Source organism: Psammomys obesus, unplaced genomic scaffold, assembly GCF_907164565.1.
Source record: "Psammomys obesus unplaced genomic scaffold, mPsaObe1.curated_primary_1811, whole genome shotgun sequence".
NCBI lineage: Eukaryota > Metazoa > Chordata > Mammalia > Rodentia > Muridae > Psammomys > Psammomys obesus.
Window position 1 is genome coordinate 35,242,741 of NW_026596034.1, and position 20,955 is coordinate 35,263,695.

The 20,955-nt window shown below is 48.2% G+C and overlaps 1 protein-coding gene across 2 annotated transcripts in view; it reads left to right on the forward strand.

Annotated features, from left to right (window-relative positions):
- The first annotated feature begins 2,461 nt into the window (after positions 1-2,461).
- Positions 2,462-20,955, forward strand: part of Kiaa0513 (KIAA0513 ortholog) — a 46,600-nt gene continuing 28,106 nt past the window's right edge. For both annotated transcript variants that reach the window (XM_055620828.1, XM_055620829.1), the window contains exon 1: positions 2,462-2,634. The gene's annotated coding sequence lies outside the window, so the exon portion shown is untranslated. The remainder of the gene's footprint in view (positions 2,635-20,955) is intronic.

Genomic DNA, 20,955 nt, shown 5'->3' on the forward strand with positions numbered 1-20,955 from the left:
ACTGAAGAAAGTCAGGCCAGGAACCTGGAGGCAGGAACTGAAGCAGAAACCCTGGTGCAATGCAGGTAACTGGCTTGTTCCTTGTGGCTTGTTCAACCTACTATTTTATAGCTCCCAGGACCACCTGCCCAGGGGTGTCACCTCCCACAATGAGCTGGGCCCTCACATATCAATCCAAAAATGCCTCGCAGGCCAATCTGGTGGGGCCATTTTCTCATTTTGCCTCTTCCCAAATGACTAAAACTAGCCAGCATAGGCAGGCCGGGAAGAGGTGAGCTCTAATGACATCTTTTATGCCCCTAGAGCTTGCCTCGGAGCTTTTTAGATGTGGGAACCCACAGATCACTCTTCAAAGGAGCAACTTGAATGGAGTCCCCTGCTTACATGGGAAAGAATCCTGGAAGTTCCTGTCTATCAGTCAGGGTTCTCCAGCAGAGCAGAATGTTCTTGTTTTGTTTTGTTGTTGTTGTTATTGTTTGTTTGTTTTTAAGACAGGGTTTCTCTGTGTGGCCCTGGCTGTCCTGGAACTAGCTCTGTAGACCAGGATGGCCTCAAACTCAGAACTCCACTTGCCTCTGCCTCCCAAGCGCTGGGATTAAAGACACATGCCACCACTGCCTGGCTGATTTTATGATTATTTATAAGGTGTGATGATTCTTTTCCACTCCCAAATCATGATTGTCCAGATCTCCCTTTTAGGATTTTCCCATGATCCTCTTGAAAAACCCACAGAGGGATGCAACACCACAGTATAAATGATAGTATGATGAAGCGACACTCTTGTAAAGATGCAGACCTTTTGTTAGTACCTACATGCTGGCAACTGGGAAAGGTCTGTGGTACCTTAGACTCTGATAAAGTGGACAACCTATCTGCTGATTCAAGGATGTTTACCGTAAAGGACCATCCTGTCCACCAGCAAACACAGCTACCAAGGCACGTTCTTTATCTAGCCTATCACATCTCAGTGCTTCATTTTCAGAGGGGGCACAGATGTTTTCTGAGTCATCTGCCCTGAATACTTCCTAGGTTGGTATCAAGTTCACTGGTCTGTGGCTTACAGACTGTTCTTCCTCATTTTAAAATGTCATGTCATCTGTCTCTGTCCAAGTTCCTGAGAAGGTCAGAGGCCTGTTAGAAAGCCTCTGAATCTCATGAAGAGAAATGGTAAAGTTCATTTGTTTTCAGTTCTCCCCCACAGTTGTCCAGGTGAGATGAGGGTTGCAGAAGTTGGTGCCTACTGCCAGCTTCCTTCACGGAAGCAGGGGAGGGTTCCCTTAGCCCCGGCACCACCCTCTTCCATTCTGCAAGTTTTCTGTGCCTCATCTATAGTCAGTTCTCCTCCACGCAGAGCACCTGTCTGTAGCGTCCACACAAGGATGAAGGATCCCACCTACCCACCCCCTCCAGAGCTGCCACTAAACACTCACCCCTAGAGGTCTAGCTTCTCCTTGGGGTGACCACGGGGACCTGGAAGGTCCCCAAATCTCCAGGAACGGCAGTTCCCAGCCTTACCCTCACGATCTCTTAAACTTTCCCAAGAAGTCTTAGTGGGACAGATCTTCCCATGTGTTGGCAGCAAAGGGCAGGTGCCTGGTTACCGTTACGTACATCAGCTTCCTGAGTGGCAGAACTCCAGTCCCTCTGCCTAAACCTCATGACTTCACAAAAATCCCTGAAGAATTGCCCGTGGTTTTCTCTCATTTTTCTTTTCCTCCCTGGCGCTGGGCATGGGCCTTGGCCATGCAGGGTCAGTGATCCGCCACTGAGCTCCACCCCCAGCCTCTTTGTGTTTCTTTATTAAAGAGATGTGGAAGAAGCTGAATGGCTGGACGTCGTGTTTATTGTTATTTATGAAAAGAGCCAAATCTCCCGGCCTCTTAAGACACGCCTTTCAGAAGACAAACGGGACGCAGCCTGCCAGTCGAGCCCTCAAAGGCGTGTCGGTCCACGGGATCTTAGCTGGGACTCTGCGACCTCAGGCTGGGCCAGGAAGTGACCCGGACCTGACCTCAGGGAGTCGCTCCTTGGGGGACTTCTCCCTCTCCCAAACTACTCTTGTGCGGAGAAAAAAAAAACCAAACCAAACCAAAAAGCCGTGCGCTGGCCGTCTGTCTGCAGGAACTCTAACCCGCGCGGCTGTCGAGCGGCGCAGGGACGAAGGTGCGCTCCTGCGCCTGCGTACAGGAGTCGAGAGAGGCGGGGAGCTCCCTGCAAAGTGACAGCTCGCTTGCGCGCTTCGGAGGGACGCCGCGGCTCGCGAGTCACGTGGTGCTCCGGAGGCGGGGCGTCTGGCTCGCTCCCGGGCTCCCGAGAGCTCGCGCAACACGCGGGGAAGGGGGGCGGGGCGCTCCCGGCTGACTGACAGCTCTCGCCGGGACACCTCCGAAGGACCCGGCTGCTCGCGCGTCACGTGGGGCCAAGAGGGGCGGGGCGAGTCCGGCTGACTGACAGCTCGCTCCGCCGCGCCTCAGAAGGACCCGGCACGGCTCGCAGCGCTCCGCGCCTTCGCAGCTGCTGCGGACCCGACGGCGTCCGCCCCCTGGCCGGTCCCGCGGGCCGCCGCGGTGAGAAGGCCTCGGGCCGCCGTGCTGCGTCCTCGAGCGGCTGGGCGGCGTGGCTGCCTGGGGACAGGTGAGGAGGGGTCGCTGGCGGCGTGGGCGGGTCGGCTGGACGGCGGGTGCGGCGGGCAGGGCTGTCACTCCTCCAGCCTCGGTGCAGGGCCGCCGAGGGCCGCGAGCTGGTCAGAGGCCAGGACTGCGCGAGGGGCCGCCGGGGAAGGCTCGGACCCCGAGGCCGCTTCCAGGATTCGGGAAGACCGGACCCAGTCATGCACTGGGCTGCGCTCTCCCGCGTTGCTGGTGGATGATGAGATGCGGGAAGGTGACTAGGGGAGGAGGAAGGAGGCTGGGCGGTCGAGTGCGGCACACGAGAGCGACCTACCCAGGGAGCGGGAACCTGTGCCGGCACAGGTGCGCTGGCCCGGGCTGGGCCCCCGACGACGGAGTGGTGACTCAGAGGTAGAGGCGAGCTGGCAGCTGTCAGGCCGGGCTGCCCTCTCCAGGCTGGGATCCAGTAACCCGAAGCTGAGGTTCTGATTCATTCCATTCAATCTGCCTCCTCCCCAATCCTGAGAGCAGGGCAGACACATCGCATGAACCCCATCACAGGAGCAGAGGCTCACCCTTCCCTCTTTCCCACACTGTGGTCAGAAGTAGGGATACTTAGGCCTTTGAGGAACAAGATGGCAGATAAGATGTTTAGATGGACTCCGTGAGAAAAGTTGACACCTGAGGTTTTCTTTCCCCCTCAAACACTAATGATTTCTTGGTCGGCGATGGTCGGCTACCATAGTCTCTGTTGCATTCCAGAAGTTTCTTGTAATCGTTGTCATTTGGATGGTTTGTGTCAGTTCATGTGGAGTGGATTCCTATTTCTTGAGAATGTCACAATTATAAGCAGTGAGGTGAGCGTATCACAAGCCTTAAAGACATTGAAGTGAGGTATCTCCACAGACGCTAAATGCAAATTCTATCTTCACGGCAATCTTTGCTTCAAAGGTAATCTGTTTTATAATAACTCCAAATCGTGCAGAGGGAGTTATAGAGTGGGCAAGTCATGTGAATACCTGGCTTTCTTCCCTTTTCTCCCTTCTCTTCATCAGGGTAAAAGAAATGTCAAGGGGCTGGAGATACAGCTCAGCAGTAAAGAGCATGTAGTGCTCTTTCAGAGGACAAGAGTTCAGTCCCCAGAACCCACCTTAGGTGAATTACAACCACCTGCTACCCTAGCGCAACAGAATCTGACTCTCTTCTTTCCTCCTCAAGCACCTACATTCACATGCGTACACAAATTTAAAAAATAAGAACAACTCTTTAAAAAATAGGAATGAGATATCAAAAGCCAGATACAGTGGCATAGGCTTGTAATATTGGTAGTCCAGAATCTGAGGCAAGAGTTACCATGAGATCAAGGCCGCCCTAGGCTGTATAACAAGACCCAGTCCAAAGAGAGGAATTAAAAGCTGAATGATTCCTCAAAATCAATAGCCCACTTCAGGGAGGAACAGCAATAGGGGGATGGCTTTCACTGTCACAGTGTCCTGTTGCTCTGCTAGCTTCCAAAGTATTTTCAACAGGAGTTCTTGTTCATCTTCACCATTAATTTGGGAGTGGCAGGTGGCGTTCCTACTGTGTCACAGATGGAGAAACCAAGACTCACTTGTGCAGGACAACTTAACTGTTGGAGGCAAAGAAAGCTCCTCAATAACTTTGTTGCTACAAGTGCTGGGTATAGTAACTCATCACCCAAGAGGACATGAGATGGGTCTGGGTAGATCATGCCTCCTTCTGGGCTGGGGGCCTGAGTGGAGCATCCTTTTCTGCCCTCCTTGCCTCACTGACAGTCAGCCTAGCTGGCCAACCAGCATCACCATACTGTTACCTCTCCCTACACTGGCTGTGGCAACTCAGATTTGTTTTCAGGCTTTGAGAAAGCCAGTAGGAAGTTCATTGCAGAGCATCTTTGCTCAAGTGTCTCGTGTTTCCAAACAGACCAGATGTCCTCAGTTATGATGCAAGACAGCATGGTAGATCTAAGGAGACCTGCCCCCAATAGTTTTTCCCCATCTCCCATCTGAAAGAGAAGCATTGTGGAATCCACGGAGCTGCTGTAGGCTTTGCTGGTTTCACCTAGATTGTGTACGTGGCATTGTTTGAGGTTTCGTGGCATTTTCTCCCCTATTTTTAGCATGCACAGCTGTCCCTGTTAGGGAAGAATGGGCTTTTTATCCCATTCTCTAAATCCGGGCCGCACCACAGGACTGCAGGGGGTTGTCTTGTGTGTGTCTCAGCAGGTCAGTGGTTCAGGCCAGACTGAAAGCCAAGGTCTGACCTAGAAGGGGACTGTGTTCTTTCCTGGATAGCATGTTTAATGAAGGTCACAGGAAGCCATCCTGAGGACTCATTGTAAGTTGCTGCAGAGGTGCAGGAATTAGGACTGATGAGCCAGGAAAATCTTGATGGCCAGAATTACAGAACATTCAGGGCTGTTTTTAGTAAGATTCCCAAAAGCAAAGGACAAACAGTACAGTTAGAAAGGCTTGTTTGAAGAATGTCATGGTCTCTCAGAATGAACTTCAGGCTTCTTTTAGGCTGCCAGGTGCTGACTGACCTCACCTGTTTCTCCAGTGTCAGCAGCCACCCAGCTCACTCTCCGAGGTCCCTCCTTAGGCATGCCCAGTTGGCTGGGCATGGACACTGGTTGTTCCTCCTTCCAGAGTTCCCTGTAGCCACCTCCCTGTCGTTGAGGTCACCGCTCCTACATCACCCCTATATCACATGTCAAATGAGGCCTTCCCTGATAGTCAAAATGATCTTTCTGTTTCCTCCGGTCCCCAGCCCACTCCCTTCAGCATATTGCACTATTCTTTATCTGTATTTGAAATGACCTTGTTTCTTTGAGAATGTTTTTATTATCTGTTCAGTATGTGCTGCTGTATCCACAGGCCCAGAACAGTGTGGGCTTGTAGTAAGTGCTCAATGCATACTTGCTGCAGGACTGTTTTCTATCAGTCAGAGCCTTGCAAGATGGGAGGAGGTGCTACCAAGGAAGACACTGAATTGGTTTTCTCTTACTGGAGATAGGCTGGCAGCCGACCACTGGGCAGGAGAGTTCAGGTATAGGTGTATGGGACTAGAAGGCAAGAAATGGGCTGTGTCAGCCTCCTGGAAGAGCTAGCTATGAAAAAAAGTGCCACACACTAGGTGTCTCAAAACTAGATAAGTGTATTCCCTCAGAGGTTTGTAGATCAGAAGCCTAATGTGGAGGCATGAGCAGGGCTGGCTCCTTTTCAGGAATTCAGACTCCAGTGTTTTTCAGCTGCTGGTGGAGGGGAACCTAGATATACTTCCCTTGTAGCTGAAGCACTCTAGTCCCTGCCTCTGTGGCCACATGGTTCTCTCCTTTTGTCTTTGGGTCATCTCTTATAGGGGAAGCAGTTAGACTGAATTTTGGGTCCATTGTATTCCATTGTGGTCTCAGCCAGACACATCTAAAACTATACTTTTCCAAATTTCACAGATTTGGGGGATAAAGCTTCAATTGACATTTTGGGGGGCATAATCCAATTTAACATCTCCCAACTACGCGATCTAGTGACCTTTAGTTGGGTGTAGTGGCACTCACCTGTAATCCTAGCACTTTGGAAGCTGAGACAGGAGGATTGAAGCAAGTTTGAGACTAGTAAGTTTGCAGTTAGTCATAGCTATAGAGTAAGACCCAATTTCAAAACACTAACAAGCAAATAAACTTTAAAAAAAAAACCCTACAAATGTAGTGACATTTTAACAGGGAAAATTGGTGGAAGATGCTTGCTGATATTTAGGGATGATGACAGTGGCATATATGCTTTCTTAGAAAGGGTCCATGATCTTCCCATCTTCAGGGGAAGGATGCTCTGTGTGCATCATTGCAGATCCTGGGGTAGGACTTTCTTCCTTGGCTTGTTGCTGGATTCCGTTCAGTGAAGTAGAAATAGCTTGTCAGTGTCTGGTATTAAGAGGAAGATATCCCATCCCTGTTCTGTCTACTGTGGACTTTACTGTGTCTCTGTGTGGAGGAGGTGATGACATCTGGGAAGATGCGCCCTCCCTGTATGGTTCCCAAAGGCTGAGCTTGTTGGTACATGTGTTCTATGACCTTGACCCTTGACTAGGTATGAGCCCTTCAGGAGCTCCTGCCAGGACGATTCGAGGTTTGTGGGGAAAGAACTTTGCCCTTTCCCTTCTGGCTTTCTAAATCTTTATCTTGTTTTTATTTTCTTTGAGATGGGAATCTTTCTGTGTAGCCCAGGCTAGCCTATAGCTCACAATCAATCCTCCCTCAGCCTTCTAAGTGCTGGAATCACAAATCCATGCCAAAATGACCAGGTTGTGAGTAGTTTTAGATTAGGTAATCCATGTAGCTGGAGATGTTAGTGAAAAGTTGCTCTGGTCACTCTGCTGTCCTCCCCCAGTACACAAGCTACCATTATTGCCAACATCTTGGGGCTCCCTCCAGAGACTTGATGCTCTTTTTATGTTTTCATTCCCGGTCACTACAGGACTGTTGTCTCTCCGCTCAGCCTTCTTTCCTCCTGCCTCTTTGGTGCCCAGTGGACTGGTCCATGTGTTTAGAGCTGATGACAATACCCTTGCCAGGAGTTCTATATTGGGAAGGAGAGTGCTAGAAGAGATGATTCAGTGGTGGCACATTTGAGAACATGTGAGGAAAGCGCTTCTCTGGAGGGTGGTTTTCAGCCTGTTTCTGCACCCTCATTAGCTAGATTAGAGCTGACAGGGGTGAGGACAAGGTACCCTGGAGGCAGGGTCACCTGATCTTATGTTCCAAGTGTGAGAGATTGTCCAGAGCCTTATTATAGCTGGTGACAAGCATTGTGCCCAGCTTTATGAGATTGTCACCTCAGTCTCCACAAGAGCAGTCTGAGGTAGTCACTGGTAATATCCCAATTTACAGCTGAGAAACTAGACATAGAGGGGCCAAGAAATTTGCAATTCCAGGTTTCCTGGCTCTAGGCCTGGCTCCTCAGCTTGACTACTCCACTTGCTGTTCTGGGCTAAGCCCAAGTAACCTATGAGACCCCCCCTTCGTGTGCCTCTGTCGGGTGCTGGAAACAACACTGGCCCTCTGCATTCTGTGCCTAGGAATTCCTGTTGCCCTGTTGGCATTTAGTTTCTAGCCCTTCTGAGCCCCCTCCCCATCAAGAGCACTATCTCAACAGCCTTCAGCCTGGCCAGGTGAGCCTTCACCCACCTCACTCGCTTTCCTGCCTGGCCTCAGCACTTCCTAACACTTTGGGGATGCAGGAGCGCTGAGGGTGGAAGGCTGCAGATGGCTTGAAAGCCCTGGCTTCTCCGAGCCTGGCTGCCATCCTACTGCCCAGATCCTTCTGGGATGATGCTCAGCTCTTGGCTTCAGACCTAAGAGGTCACTCACTTTTCATATGTCTTCAGCCTCCCCTTGCCCTTTCGTTGCATAGACTTTAAACAGCCTCCTCCCCCCCCTTTTTCATTTCTCTTTCCTCCCCCTCCTATTTTAAAGAGCTTGTTGAAGTACATTTTACACATTATAGAATCTACCCATTTCACGATTCAGTTATTTTTAGTAGCTCTACTGAGTGGTAAGACCATCATCATAGTCTAATTTTAGACCATTCCATCATCCCCCTCCCAAAAATAAAAATCCAAGTCTCTACTGATAGCAGTGACTCTTTGTCCCATCCCCACCCAGGAGCCACTGTTTTCGTCCTCGTCAGGGTTCTGCCAGTCTGAGCACTGGGCAGTAGGGGCCCTTTGCAACAAGCGTCTAGCTGAATCTTTTTGGTGCATGGACCAGTCTTTGCTTTCATTCAGCCATTATTTAATGCCTTCCGAGAAAGTGTCATGCCTTCTGTCCCTCTGTCTTCCAGCTCCACATGCCATCTTACAGACATGCCTTTTGCTGTAGGTGGGCAGGTGAATGAGGGTGCCCTTAGCGTCCTTGTTGACTCAGTTGTGAACTTTAATTTGGGGATGGTATTAACATCTATGTATCTCTGACTGGTTTGAACCCACATCCTCCTGCCTCAGCCTCCCTAGTGCTAGGATCACAGGCAGGTGGCATTAGTCTGGCTCAGACCTTGTTTGAATTGCATGAGTTTGTCCATGATTGTCTTCTTTGTGTCCTAGGAATCCTAGTTAGGGTCTCTGTTGCATTTCTGTCATAGCCCCTTTTTCTGGGACCCCTCTCTGACCTTTCCTCTCCCTCTCTCTCAAATACACGCACACACACACACACACACACACACACACACACACACACACACGGGGGGGTAGAATGATAGTGCCTGTGAGAATCACCAGCTTTGGTAAAAGAAAGAGATACTTAGACAATGTCCATGAACCTACCTACTTGCATTGTGGAGGAAGGATTGTCAGGAGTAAAAGCTGCTGTTGGTCTTGGCTGTGTGGGCTTCTTCCAGTAGCTTTTCTCCAGCCTCTAAAGCCAGAATTGGGTGGCTAAGACCCATTGCAGGGCAGGAAAATTTCCAGCAAAGACTGGTGCAAGGGTTGTTTTTCTTAGTTATTGCCCCCATTCAGAGCTTTGTGCTATGTGCACCATAGGCAGAGGCTCCTACCCAGCCAGGTGTGCTAGAGACATTTCCCTGGCCTTTGCATCTTAGGCAGGCATGATTCAGAGCAGATGAGTCACAGCTGCAAATTCGCCACTGAGGTTGGGGGAAATGGGACACTGGAAAGAGCAGATGCAGTGCAGATGGAAAATACCAAAGTAGACAAGCACCAGTGGCTGATGTTGAGCCAACATGCTTGAGCTGGGAGAGGTGAGCTAAAACTGGGGTGCAGAGCTGGTGATCCTAAAAAGAGATAAAGGTCCTGGAAGAGGAGCCCCATCCTAGTTAAACTACAAATGTGGAGAAAAGCTTTAAATGAAATCCAAACAGCATCAAATCAGAGACGTCCTCCCCTGGTATTTTAGTTTGGGGTGGTCCAAAGGAAATGGAAATCCAGCCAATAACCCAACCTAATGCTGCTTCTATTCTGGGACTGTGAATACTTACAGCTTACAGCTGGGCATGGTGATTCATGCCTATAACCCTGCTCTTAGCACCTAGGGCCTGGGCTGTAGGACTGGGGTCAGTGCCTCTGCTTGGTAGTCCTAATTTTGTGTTGCTAATGTACAGTCTGCTCCATGAGCAGAATGGAAATATATCCTAGGATATAAGCCTCAGTCTTTAGCCGACCCTTCAGAACTAGCTTGGAACCCTCCCAGTCCCAGTTTCTGACCCAAACCTTTGCCTCACTGTTGGCTACATGGTCAGGTTCCCTGCTTTCTCAAGCTGGAGTCTCCCTGCCCATCCAGCTTCTCATTCAGTACCATTCAGCAGAAATTTAAGGTAACCACATAGGTAAATTGTGATAGAAGCCACATTAAACTTCCTTAAATAAAGGGGACAGTATAATAAATTTAATTATTTCTATGTAGCCAGTATAACTGACTTTTATTTCCGTATGATACAGTTTTTTAGAAGTTTGTTTTTATGTGTATGGGTGTTTGCCTGTATGTATGTCTGTGTACCACATGTGGGGTTGGTGCTCATGGAAGCCAGAAGAGGATATCAGATCCCTTGAGACTGGAATTACAGGCAGCTCTGAGCCACCATATTGGTGCTAGGAATCAAACCTTGGTCCTCTGGAAGTGCAGCCAGTGCTCTTAATGGCTGAGCCATCTCTACAGCCCACAATATAGGTTTCTTTGGTTTTGTTTGTTTGTTTTATTTATTTTTATTTTATTTTATTTTATTTAGATAAAGTTTCACTATATAGTCCAAGTTGAGCTAGAACCACTGTCGCCTTTCTTCAGCCTCTTGAGTGCTGGGATTACAGGCAACACTACCACACTCACCTTATGATAATTATTACTGAGAGACTTTACACTCTTTTTTTTTTCTTGTCTGAAGTTTGAAATCCTATGTCCAGGGCATCTCAGTTTGGACAGCCACATGTGGCCATTGCCACTGGGCAGTTCAGCTCTTGTCTGTTCACATTTGTGTTTCATTCACAGCACTAACAATGATGCTATGGTTTCTGCCTGTTCTTAGGTGCCTCTGACTGGAGCAGAACCTTGCTCTTTGTTTTGCCCCCTCCAGACAAAGTGTGCTCCACTGTAAATGCACAGTGAATTTTGCTTGGTAGCTCAGGGCGCATGAGGCCAACCACATAAAGTCTCCACTGTGCATGCAGAGGCAGCTTAGTAGTTAGTGCCTTTGACACCTCTTCTCACAGGACATCTTAATGTCCAGGCAGGAAAACCTGCCTACGGGCAGTGCTTTGAGACATCTGCAGTGTCACACTGGCTCTAAGAGCCCTTTACTGGGCAGGGAAGTCGCTGTTATAGAGACCAGTCTGCTGAAGGAACACCATGCTACGGTGAGAAGCCCAGCTGTGGCCAAAGGAGACTGACAGCTTGCAGGTCCACCATGCTGTGGAGAGATGACATGCTCTGCTGTCATCCATGGTGCCTGCTCCATCACCTCTGGTGAAACCAGGAAAGTCCTTTTCCAGGAACTTGACAACTCCATGGAGATCCCACCTTCTCATTCCCTTTTGTCCCAGGTTGGAGTCTCTCAACCTAATGTCTTTTTCCCCTCAGAGGACAGAGCAAATGGGAGCAGCCTCCACTGAGAGCAGTTGAGCTGAGAGAAGAGAAAGTTGCCTATAAAATGAGTTAGATTTTTGCCAAAAGCAGTAGAGGGTCTGCATCTGTGCACAGGGAGTGATCCTTGCACTGTTTAGATGCCCTGAGTGTTGGGGTGGCAGGACCTTTCTTCACCATTCACCAGACAGTGGCACCTGCAAATCCTGCACCTCCCTGTTTCCAATATTCCAAAGAGTGGGGACTGAGGGTGTTTATCTCTTATTGCATATGAGCTCCCACAAGAGAGTTCAGAGCTGATTTTGTTATGGTTGAAACAGTTGTCAATTATATATATTTGAATTGTATGGTTTGGGGGAATACTTCCAAATGTGAACTGAAGCTGTGTTAGGCTTCTGGTATTGTTTGTCCTTCCCAACTCTCCATCTAGGTCCGAGTAAGTCTGCATTGGCTATGTGGGGGACATATCGAGGTCAGCCCACTTCGATCCTCACTCTTGCTGCTTTACACCATCTGCTTTTGTGATCTTAAATGTCTTCTTGTGTTTGGCATGCTCAGATTCCTACCAGATCTGACACAGAAATGTAACATCTCTTTTTCTCTCCTGTGTGTGTGTCTCTCTCTGTGTGTGTCTCTCTGTGTATGTGTGCACGTGCATATCTGTGTTCGTGTCCATGCTGATGTATGAATGCAGTGCCATGGTGCTCATGTGGAGGGCAGAGGATAGGCTTAGGTGTCAATCTTCACCTTCTTCTCTGTTTAAGACAGGGTTGTTGTTAACCAGTGTACATGCCAGGTTAGCTTCCAGGCATTTGTCTGTCTCCACCTCTCATCTTGCTGTGGGAACACTGGGATTGCAATGGTACATTACTTCTCATGGCTTTTCAAGGGTTCAGGGGTCTTCCTGCTTTGAATTGAGTTTCCCTGCTTGTGAGGCAAGTATTTGAACCACGGAGCCATCTCTTTAGTACCAGGAAAATAAGGTTCTTAAGATTCCCCAGGTGGAATCAAGCTTCTACTTTGGTGCTGCTGTTAGCGTCTGCATCCAGAATTGTGGCATTTGTCAGGATTCTAAGATACTTTGGGTATATCTCTAGCTTGTAATTGGGATGTGAGGCCATATACTATTTATCTTCACATCTCTGGGGCCAGCAAGGATCTAATCAATGGATGTCAAGAAAATTAGCTGAACTCTTCAGAGTAACACCCTGTATCCTCCCATCTGTGCCCTCTGTGGGAAGGAAGGGGAAGTGGCATCAAGGCAGCAGCCATAGAATCTGAGCACTCTGTACTAAGCAGAGCTGAAAGGAACGGTCTCTCCAGGGGCTGCCAGGCCACTACAGTACTGTGGTTGTTTGAAGGGTTCTTATCTGTGTTCATCAGCTTTCATTACTGAAGCATAATATCAGAGGCAACTGGGTAGAGAGAAAGGTTTGGTTAGCTCACAGGTTTAAGGCTGGGCTGCATTGTCGGTTCAGCCTCTAGTGAGAGGGACATACTATGACAGAGCCTATGGAAGAAAGTGGTCTCATCTCTAGCCTGAGCAGGACAGGATGAACAGAGTCCTAATGACATAAGTACCTCTCATTATCTCTGCCTCTAGACCATTCCCAGCTCCTTCCATATTTCCAGCCTGTGGACCACGCCTGTAACAGGATGGACCCCTGGAGGAACACAAAGTCCATTCCAGCTATAGCGACATCCACAATCCAGTATAGCCAGGCTGTGGAGTCAGGCTCTGCCAGCTCTAGCTGGACTTCTGCAGTAGCTCTTTGGCCTCAGGTAGCTATGCAGCTTTCTAAGCCTTAAGGCTTCTGCACCCACAGGCTGACGTAGCAATGGACTTGGCCTGTGTGGATCAGTGCCTGGAATGTTTTGACAGCACAACGTTAGTTGCCATTACTTTTAATAACAAAGAAGCTCTTGCCACTGCTGGAAAACCCAGCTGGGCTGCTCTGACAGGAGTGCAAGCAGTGCTGGATGCAGCCGGTTTTGACCCTGTGACAGTCGGTGATGTGATTACATAGCATGCAGAGGAGGACCCATGTCACACAGTCCTGGAGAGGATACAGCAGGGTCTCCTTCAATCCACTCTTGCATTCAAATGCGGTTTTATAAAAAAATTAGAGAACTATAACTGTATAGAACTTCTACAATGAGAGGCATAAAAATCTTTGAAATTTAAAGTGCTTGGTACACAGCTGTAGTTTCAGCTACTAAGGAGGCTGAGATATTAGGAACCCTTGAGTTCAAGATACATAGTGAAATCTGTGTCCCTCCAAAAATTCAAAATTTGACAGCATCTCAGATACAAAGTACTGGCACACAGTAAGGTGCATGCTGAGGGTTTCCAATTCCCTCTCTCTCTCTCTCTCTCTCTCTCTCTCTCTCTCTCTCTCTGTGTGTGTGTGTGTGTGTGTGTGTGTGTGTCTGTGTGTCTGTGTCTGTGTCTGTGTCTCTCCATTTCCATCTTACATGGTGTCCTTCTCTGCCTGTTTTGTGACTCTGGTGCTCCCACCAACCCCGTGTGTGTTTCTGTGTATGTCTTCTTTCTGGCCACTGGAATGACTGAGCAGTCTGATCTGATCAGAGGCGTGTGGAGAAATGGTACTCCCTCACTTCCCCATGCTGTATTTTTGCAGATTCTCACCCATAAGGCTTATTTAATCTCTTGTGTCAAGTTGTCTGAAGGATCTGGCATGTAATTTTAGAAGGTTGTGGAAAGGAGGTTGGCCTCCAGGATCAGTACAGGACATACCCAGACATCAAATTCTTAGCACAAAAGAGATTTATTCCCCCAGAGGAGCAGGGAAGGTGCTGCAAAGGCAGCAGTAAGCACAGGAAAGCAAGAGCAAGAAAAGCAAGAGAAGGTGTTTCTGCAGGAAGGGGGTTTTAAGGAGAAAATTGAAGAGCTTGTGCTAGGGTGAGTTTATAAAATCTGACTGGACACATTATGCAGATCATGAATTTTGATTATTGCACTTGGTGGCTAAATAAGGGAATAGACCTTGGGGGCTAGCGTTAGGAATGTAACAGGTTTTAGCATGAGAGAGGGAAAAGGGAGGAAAGGGCAAAACCTGTCTGTAGTGTTTGCCAAGCTCAGGCCTGCTAAAACCTCTTCAGGTTGTCTAGATCCAACATTCTGCAGCAAGAGGCATTGAACTGGGATGAATCGCTCCAGGAAAAGCATGTGAAGGCCATAGGGGCAAAAAGGCTAGGTGTGGTCTGCCAGACTCAGGCCTCTGTTCCTGAGCCCTGCTGAGCCTGGCCTTCTTAGTACTCGGTACTCCACAGTGTGGAGAAGGCTTTATCAGTGCAACTCCTCCTCTGCCACAGAGGCACCTTCCCAGGAAGATTAAGGAGTGGCTCTCATGACTTGCCTGGCCACTCTTGCTCTTTTCTTTGGGTTGCTCTGCTCCACTCCCATGGAGATATTTGAACAGGTGAGATGCAGGAGACAGGTGCAAACATTCCCTCGCTTATTTCCTCAGTGGGTGAGGGAAAGGCAAGTGTTTCATATTGCTTATCATTGTCTGTGGCTCTGACTCGTGGGCAGTAAGTGGTGTTGATTTATAGGGAAGGAAGGGCATGGGTGGATGCCTGGCATAGTGCAGGAAGTTGAGGTGACCTTCTGTGTCAACCATGGTGTTCAGGGAGCTGACTGGAAATGGAGCAGAGCTCCTGAAGGAAGCCTGCAGCACGCACCATTACTCCTGACAAGAGCTGAGGCTCCTGTTGCCCCAGCGGCTCTGGAAGCATCTGTCCTCCCACCCTGAGAGAGAGATACTCATCCTGGAGGCAGTTCCCCTGCTCATCCTGTCAGCAGTTTGTGGAGCTGGGGCTCATCTGGTTTTCTGTGACATAGGAGCCCTGGGGGCTTCTGGAACAGCTTACTTCCCCTGACCCCCACACTTGGTGTGGACTTTCTGTGGTGCCCTGGACTCATGGCTGAGCTGCTGATGCTGAAGGAGAAGACAGCCAGCGTAGATATAGCCTGAAGAATGCCCAGCAGGGGATGTCACAGTGGCAGTGTGCAGTGTGACATCTCAGAATCAAGCTATGGTCCTGGCAATGGTGCATCTGTCCTATCAAGTGAGGGAGGTGTTTTTCTTGTTATCCCTGGGTGATTGTAGCTTCCTGAAGAAGCCTGGTGGGACTTGTCCTTGTACCCTGTGAGTTTTGCCCCTCACCCTCTCACTTGATGTCTCTCTTACTATGCCATGGCACCATTCACATGCATTGACGGTGGCTACCCTCAATCCTAGTGTGATTTGAGCATGGATGCTCTTCTCCTCATTGGCAGAGGATGAGAAGGAGTCTGGCATGGGAAGCCCCAGCTCTCCTCTCTTCCCTCCTAATCCAACATCCACTCCATTGGCAGGGAACTTGGAACTGACCTTTCTCATTTCCAGCCCTTCTCTAGCTTCCACACCTTCGCTAAGCTCCATTGTTGTCATGAGAAAGTGAGACTATAGGAGTGAACATTTCTGTCCTTTGTGGGCCTGCTAATGATAGCCTGAGGTGACACATACTCTCAGAGGACCAGGTTCAGAGCTTCCTGTCAGGGAGGGCGGTGGCTGAGGTAGCACAGGCCTGGGGAAAGCTGGGTCTGAATACCAAGTCCAGGTTCCATGCCAGGCATGTGGTGGGAGGGTGCAGCCAGCTGCTGAGTCTGGGTCTCTAGAGCCCCCCTTTTTCTTCTTTTTTCTCCTCCCCCCCCCCGCAAGTTTATTTTGTGATACCAGGTAAGTGCTCTACTACTGCTCCACACTCCAGCTGCTTTCCTTACAATCATCGTACAGTAAAATAGACATGTTTCTCAGGTAAGGCCACGAGCAAAGCGTTAATTCTCGTGGCTGTAGAGATGGCTCAGCTGTTAAGAGCACTTGTTGCCTTGCAGAGGACTGAGGTTCAGCTCCTAGCACCCATGTTGGATGGCTCACACTACCTGTAACACAAATTCTAAGGGATCTGATGCTCTCTTCTGGCCCCCACAGGCACCTGTATATACTTAGTGCACATATAGATGCACGGGTGGTGGTGAGGTGGGATGGTGTATAATTCTTCAGAAGAGAAGCCTGGCACAGGATACAAGCAGCCTGATGCCCAAGGCCAGCATCCATCCAGAGTGGTGAGTGACTTGATGGCCTGAGCACAGCTGTGGTGAGAGGGAAATGGCTTTCTCTAAAGACTGATCATTGCATCCCAGAAGTATTTCTTTTCCTGTCTTTGGATTTTTGGAAATAGGGTCTCATGTCTTCAAACTCAGTATGTGGCTGAGGATGACCCTGAGCTTCTGATCTCCTTGCCTGTGCTTCCCTAGTGCTAAGACAACAGGCGTGTGCTGCCTGCCATACGTACTTCCACCTGGTTACCTGTGCTTTTCTGCTCCTCGAGATGTCCTCTCTGACTGCTGGATTATGTGTGTGAATCGTGTATAGTGTATGTTTGAATGTGAGTGTGAGGGGTGTGAAATGGATTCCCCAGGATTAGCAGCTTTTTTGATCCATGGGCTTTGTCCTTTCTCAGTCATAGCTTCAGAGGTCTTGGTTGGGTTTGGCTACTTCTCTGTTTAGTGCTGTCTTCCTTTCCGCACACACATATTAGAGCCCTTGCTATTTATTGTCCCTTGTCTGCAGGCTCAGCTCATTTCTTCCTCTTTTCTCTGTTGCTGGGATTGGATGCTTGCTGACCTTTTGGTGTCCGCTGACTGTGGTCTGCTATCCACTGTTGATCCTCTCCAGTGAGGTTTTAATTTCCCATTCAACAATTTCTGTTTGATTTCCCTTTATCTTCTTCTCCCCTGAGACTTCTAAATTTTTCCTCCAGGACCACCCTGTTTTTCTTCTTGGAATAGTTTTAATAATAGCCATTCAGAAACCTTGTCAGCTGATTCCAGTAGTGGTACCCTTTAGGTGATCTGAACATTTGTTTCTCTCATGAGGACTTCCCTGGTTCTTTGTGTGCTGGGTAATTTTGGATTAATTCTGAATGTTCTACATGTCAAGTTATAAGACTCTGAGTCATGTTTAAGTCTCTCAGGGAGTATTGATATCTTGGCTTTAGCAGGCATTAGCTTCTGCAGGTTTTGGTTTGGGCTTTGTTTCCCATGACTCTGCCCAGCTGCTCTTATCTTCCCTTGCCAATCTCTCCATACAGTTGTACCCATAGATGCCTGAAACCCTAATGGTACCAAACCTATGATAAAGCTTAATTTACAAATTAGGCACACCAAGAGATTAACAACAATAGCAATATGGTGAACAGTTACATGGCACATTGTAATGTATGACCAGCATATAGCCTTTTTACTTAAATGGTCATTATTGAATAAAATAAATACTATCAAAACACAAGCACTGGGTACTAACAGAGCAGATCTGATAACTAACATGGTTATCAAGTGATATTGAGTATGTAGAGTATACATATGGATATGCCAGGACCCTCCTAGGCAGGGTGGAACAGAATGTCAGGAGGTCCCATTACACTATTCAGAACAACACATGATTTAAAACAGGAATTTTTATTTCTGAAAAATATCTATTTAGTATTTTGAGACTGCAGTTGACTGAGTGCAATAAGGACACCATAGATAAAGAGAGACCTCTGTGTTTTCCTCTTGCCAGGACCTCCCCTCTGCTGACCTTCAGCCCCCCAGTCAGGGTTTTACCAGCCTTTGTTGTGCTTTTCCTGTCTTTGTGCTTATTTCTGTGTCCAAGAAGACAAAGAGGAAAAACAGTGTGGTTTCCACCCATTCAGACTTTTCTGACTGAAAGGGTTTTCCCCCCTCAGGGTGGAGGTACCTGTACACAGGCCGCCTGCTGCTAAGGTATGGCCTGGGGACTGGGCCACTGGAGAACAGAGAATAGAGACAAGGCAGCAGGGAAACCTTGGAGATATGTCTTACTGTATGGAAAGCAAGCCACCTTATTCCTTCTCCCTAAGCCAGGACCAGATGACCAGGTCCCCTCCCGATGCTTCGTCCAGGTATTGGGCTATATTTAGTCCAGGCTGAGGACAGCAGGGGCAGAAGTGACAGCCTCCTGCCACTCTGTTGGCACATTACATATTAATCTCTTCTCTCACCTATTAGCCAGAATTAGATTTTCAAAGGCATCGGTCTGCATTTTCTGCAGGCATCAAAGCCGCATTTGGGGTGAGGCAGGTAACCAAGTGCTTGCCCAGAAGTGCAGGCAGCCTATTAGCTCTAGCCTGCAAGGTACAGAACAGAGAAACTGGACTGAAAAAAGAAAAGAGGAAGTTAATGCTTGTCTGGCCAGGAACCGTGTGGTTTGTATGAAGAAAGAGAAGAAAGGTGGCTGATTGAGCAAGGATAAGTGCAGTGTTGCTGTTCTGGGCCTCTCTGCAGCGCCTTCGCCAAGACAGCCTCTGGTTCTGGCTTCATGGAGTGAGTAGCCTTCTGAGCTAAGCTAGTGAGTGACACCAAATGAGTCTCCTCTCTACCTGGAGCATTGGCTGAAGATCCATAATCTGAAAGTCTAAAATTCCCACTCCTTCAGAGTCTGAAACCCTCATCACTAATGTGATGCCATAGCAGACCTCATTCGAGGGTTCAAGTCAAACACAGGCACACAAAAATACTGTACAAAATTACCTTTGGGCTGTGTTTATAGGACACATGTGGAAAATGTACATATTCCCAAGCATGAAGAATCTCAGATCAGCCACAGCCAGCCTGTATGAGATGGTCTTAGATGGAGATGCTGGGAAAGACTCCTGAGAGTGGAGTCTTGAGCTCAAGGTTTTAGGTGTTTGCATCCAAAGATGGTCACCGTGCAATTTAACTTCCTGCAGCAGAGGCCAATCAAGCTCCATAAAGAAATTAATATCTAGCCGTTCTTGGAGGAGCACGCCCTATGCCAGCACTGGAGAAGAGGAGGCAGGTGGTTTCCAGGCCAGTCTAGGCTGCAGAGTGAGATCCTATCTCAACAACAATAAAAGCTCTCCATGTGTTTATACATGCTTGTGTTCTTTCATAATTTTTTTTTTTTACTCTCAAAAAGCAAAGCTTAAGTTGGGTGTGACAATACACATCTATATCCTCTGTGAAGTAAGAATGGTCAGTTTGAGGCGAACCTGAGCTACCTACTGAGTTGTAAGCCCACCTTGACTAGAAAGTGAAATTCTGCCTTAAGCAGACAACCAAGAAACAACCAAAAGCCAAGGGTTGGGAATGCAGCTCAGTTAGTAGGGTGCTTGCCTAGCTTTTCAAAGCCCTGGGTTTAGCTCTTGGTACCATATAAACTTAGCTCCTTAGCTCTTGGTACCATATAAACTAGATAGGATGGAACCTCTAACCCTAGCACACCAGAGCTGGAGACAGTAAGATCAGTATCATCCTGGGCTGTATAGTGAGTTTGAGTCTAGCCTATCTCAAAAAGAAGAGGTTAGAAAAAGCTTTTATTGCAAGAATGATTCTCACTGGATTAAAAGGTCCTCTGAAGGATTGGGTGCAGTCCCCATCAGTGAATACATGTTGACCATGGTGGTCAGGGTTCCCCTCACCACCATGCCGAGCCTCCTTCAGACACTTAGTATGAAGCTGCTGAGTGCTTCTAGCTCCTTCATCACTCATTTGATCCTTACAGCAACTTGCGAAGGCAGCGAGGCTTCCCAAGAGCTATGATCATCTTACTGCTCCCCTTTTCAGTTTTAGTCTTGTTTTTGTTTAACATAAACATTTTTCCCTGATGCCCTGCTGTCAGTGTTGTCCTTATATTTCAATGAAGGGCCAGAACTAATGTAATAAAATTTACGTAATGTTTTTATTGCCTGTTTTGGTTAGTTTCCCATCTTCACTGTGTGCTTAGATTATTGCCCTAGAATAGACTGAGCAGGCAGGTATGATGACATGAGGGGTCAGAGAACACCATGTAGAACACTGTCAGCTTAAGTTTTCTGCATGTGGAGGAGCAGGTTTCCAGCTAGCTAGGAATTTAGCCGGAGGGAGAGGCAAACTAGGAGAAGAAGACAGCCTTGACGGTCGGGGTATATGGTACTGAAAGTGGTGAAGGCTCAGAGGTGCTCAGCCACCCTTCTGAGGTTGCTTCTGAATATTGGAAGCATTAGTCTTTGCCCTGGAGAACTGTGTGGGCAGCTTTGACAGAGATGACAGGTGTCCTGAGTAGGCGGAGATGGACACTGTGGCCTTTCTGCAGAGGACTTCAGGCAGCCTTCCAGGGCTTCCTGCCTCCAAGACAATAGCTTGATCTCTCCTCCCACGGGACGCAGATGTCCTCTACATATACACATAGCTTTGTGCTTGACCCTCTCCTGGGCCAGCAGACAGCACTGAATCTGAAGAGAATGAACCATCACTCTCTCCCATAATGACCTCCAATGGGCTTTCTGGAAAGGAAAACTTTCTTATCTCGTGGGAGCCTGTCTCAGTCTGGTGATAGCCAGCTCTTTTCTCCATCCCAAAAGGCAGATACTGTTCGTATATTTTGCCAAATTACCTTAAAGAATGGAAAGTCAAGCCAGTCTGTCAAGATTGCATCCAGCTTTCTCAGTTGTTGATTTGTCCTGTTAACTGCAGCTGGCCAGGCATGGTGGCACACACTTTTAATCCCTGCACTCAGAAGACAGAGACAGGGAGATCTGAGTTCAAGGCTAGCCTGGTCTACATAACAAGTTCCAAGCCACCCAGAGATATACAGTGAAAAAGCCTATCATAGATAGATAGATAGATAGATAGATAGATAGATAGATAGATAGATA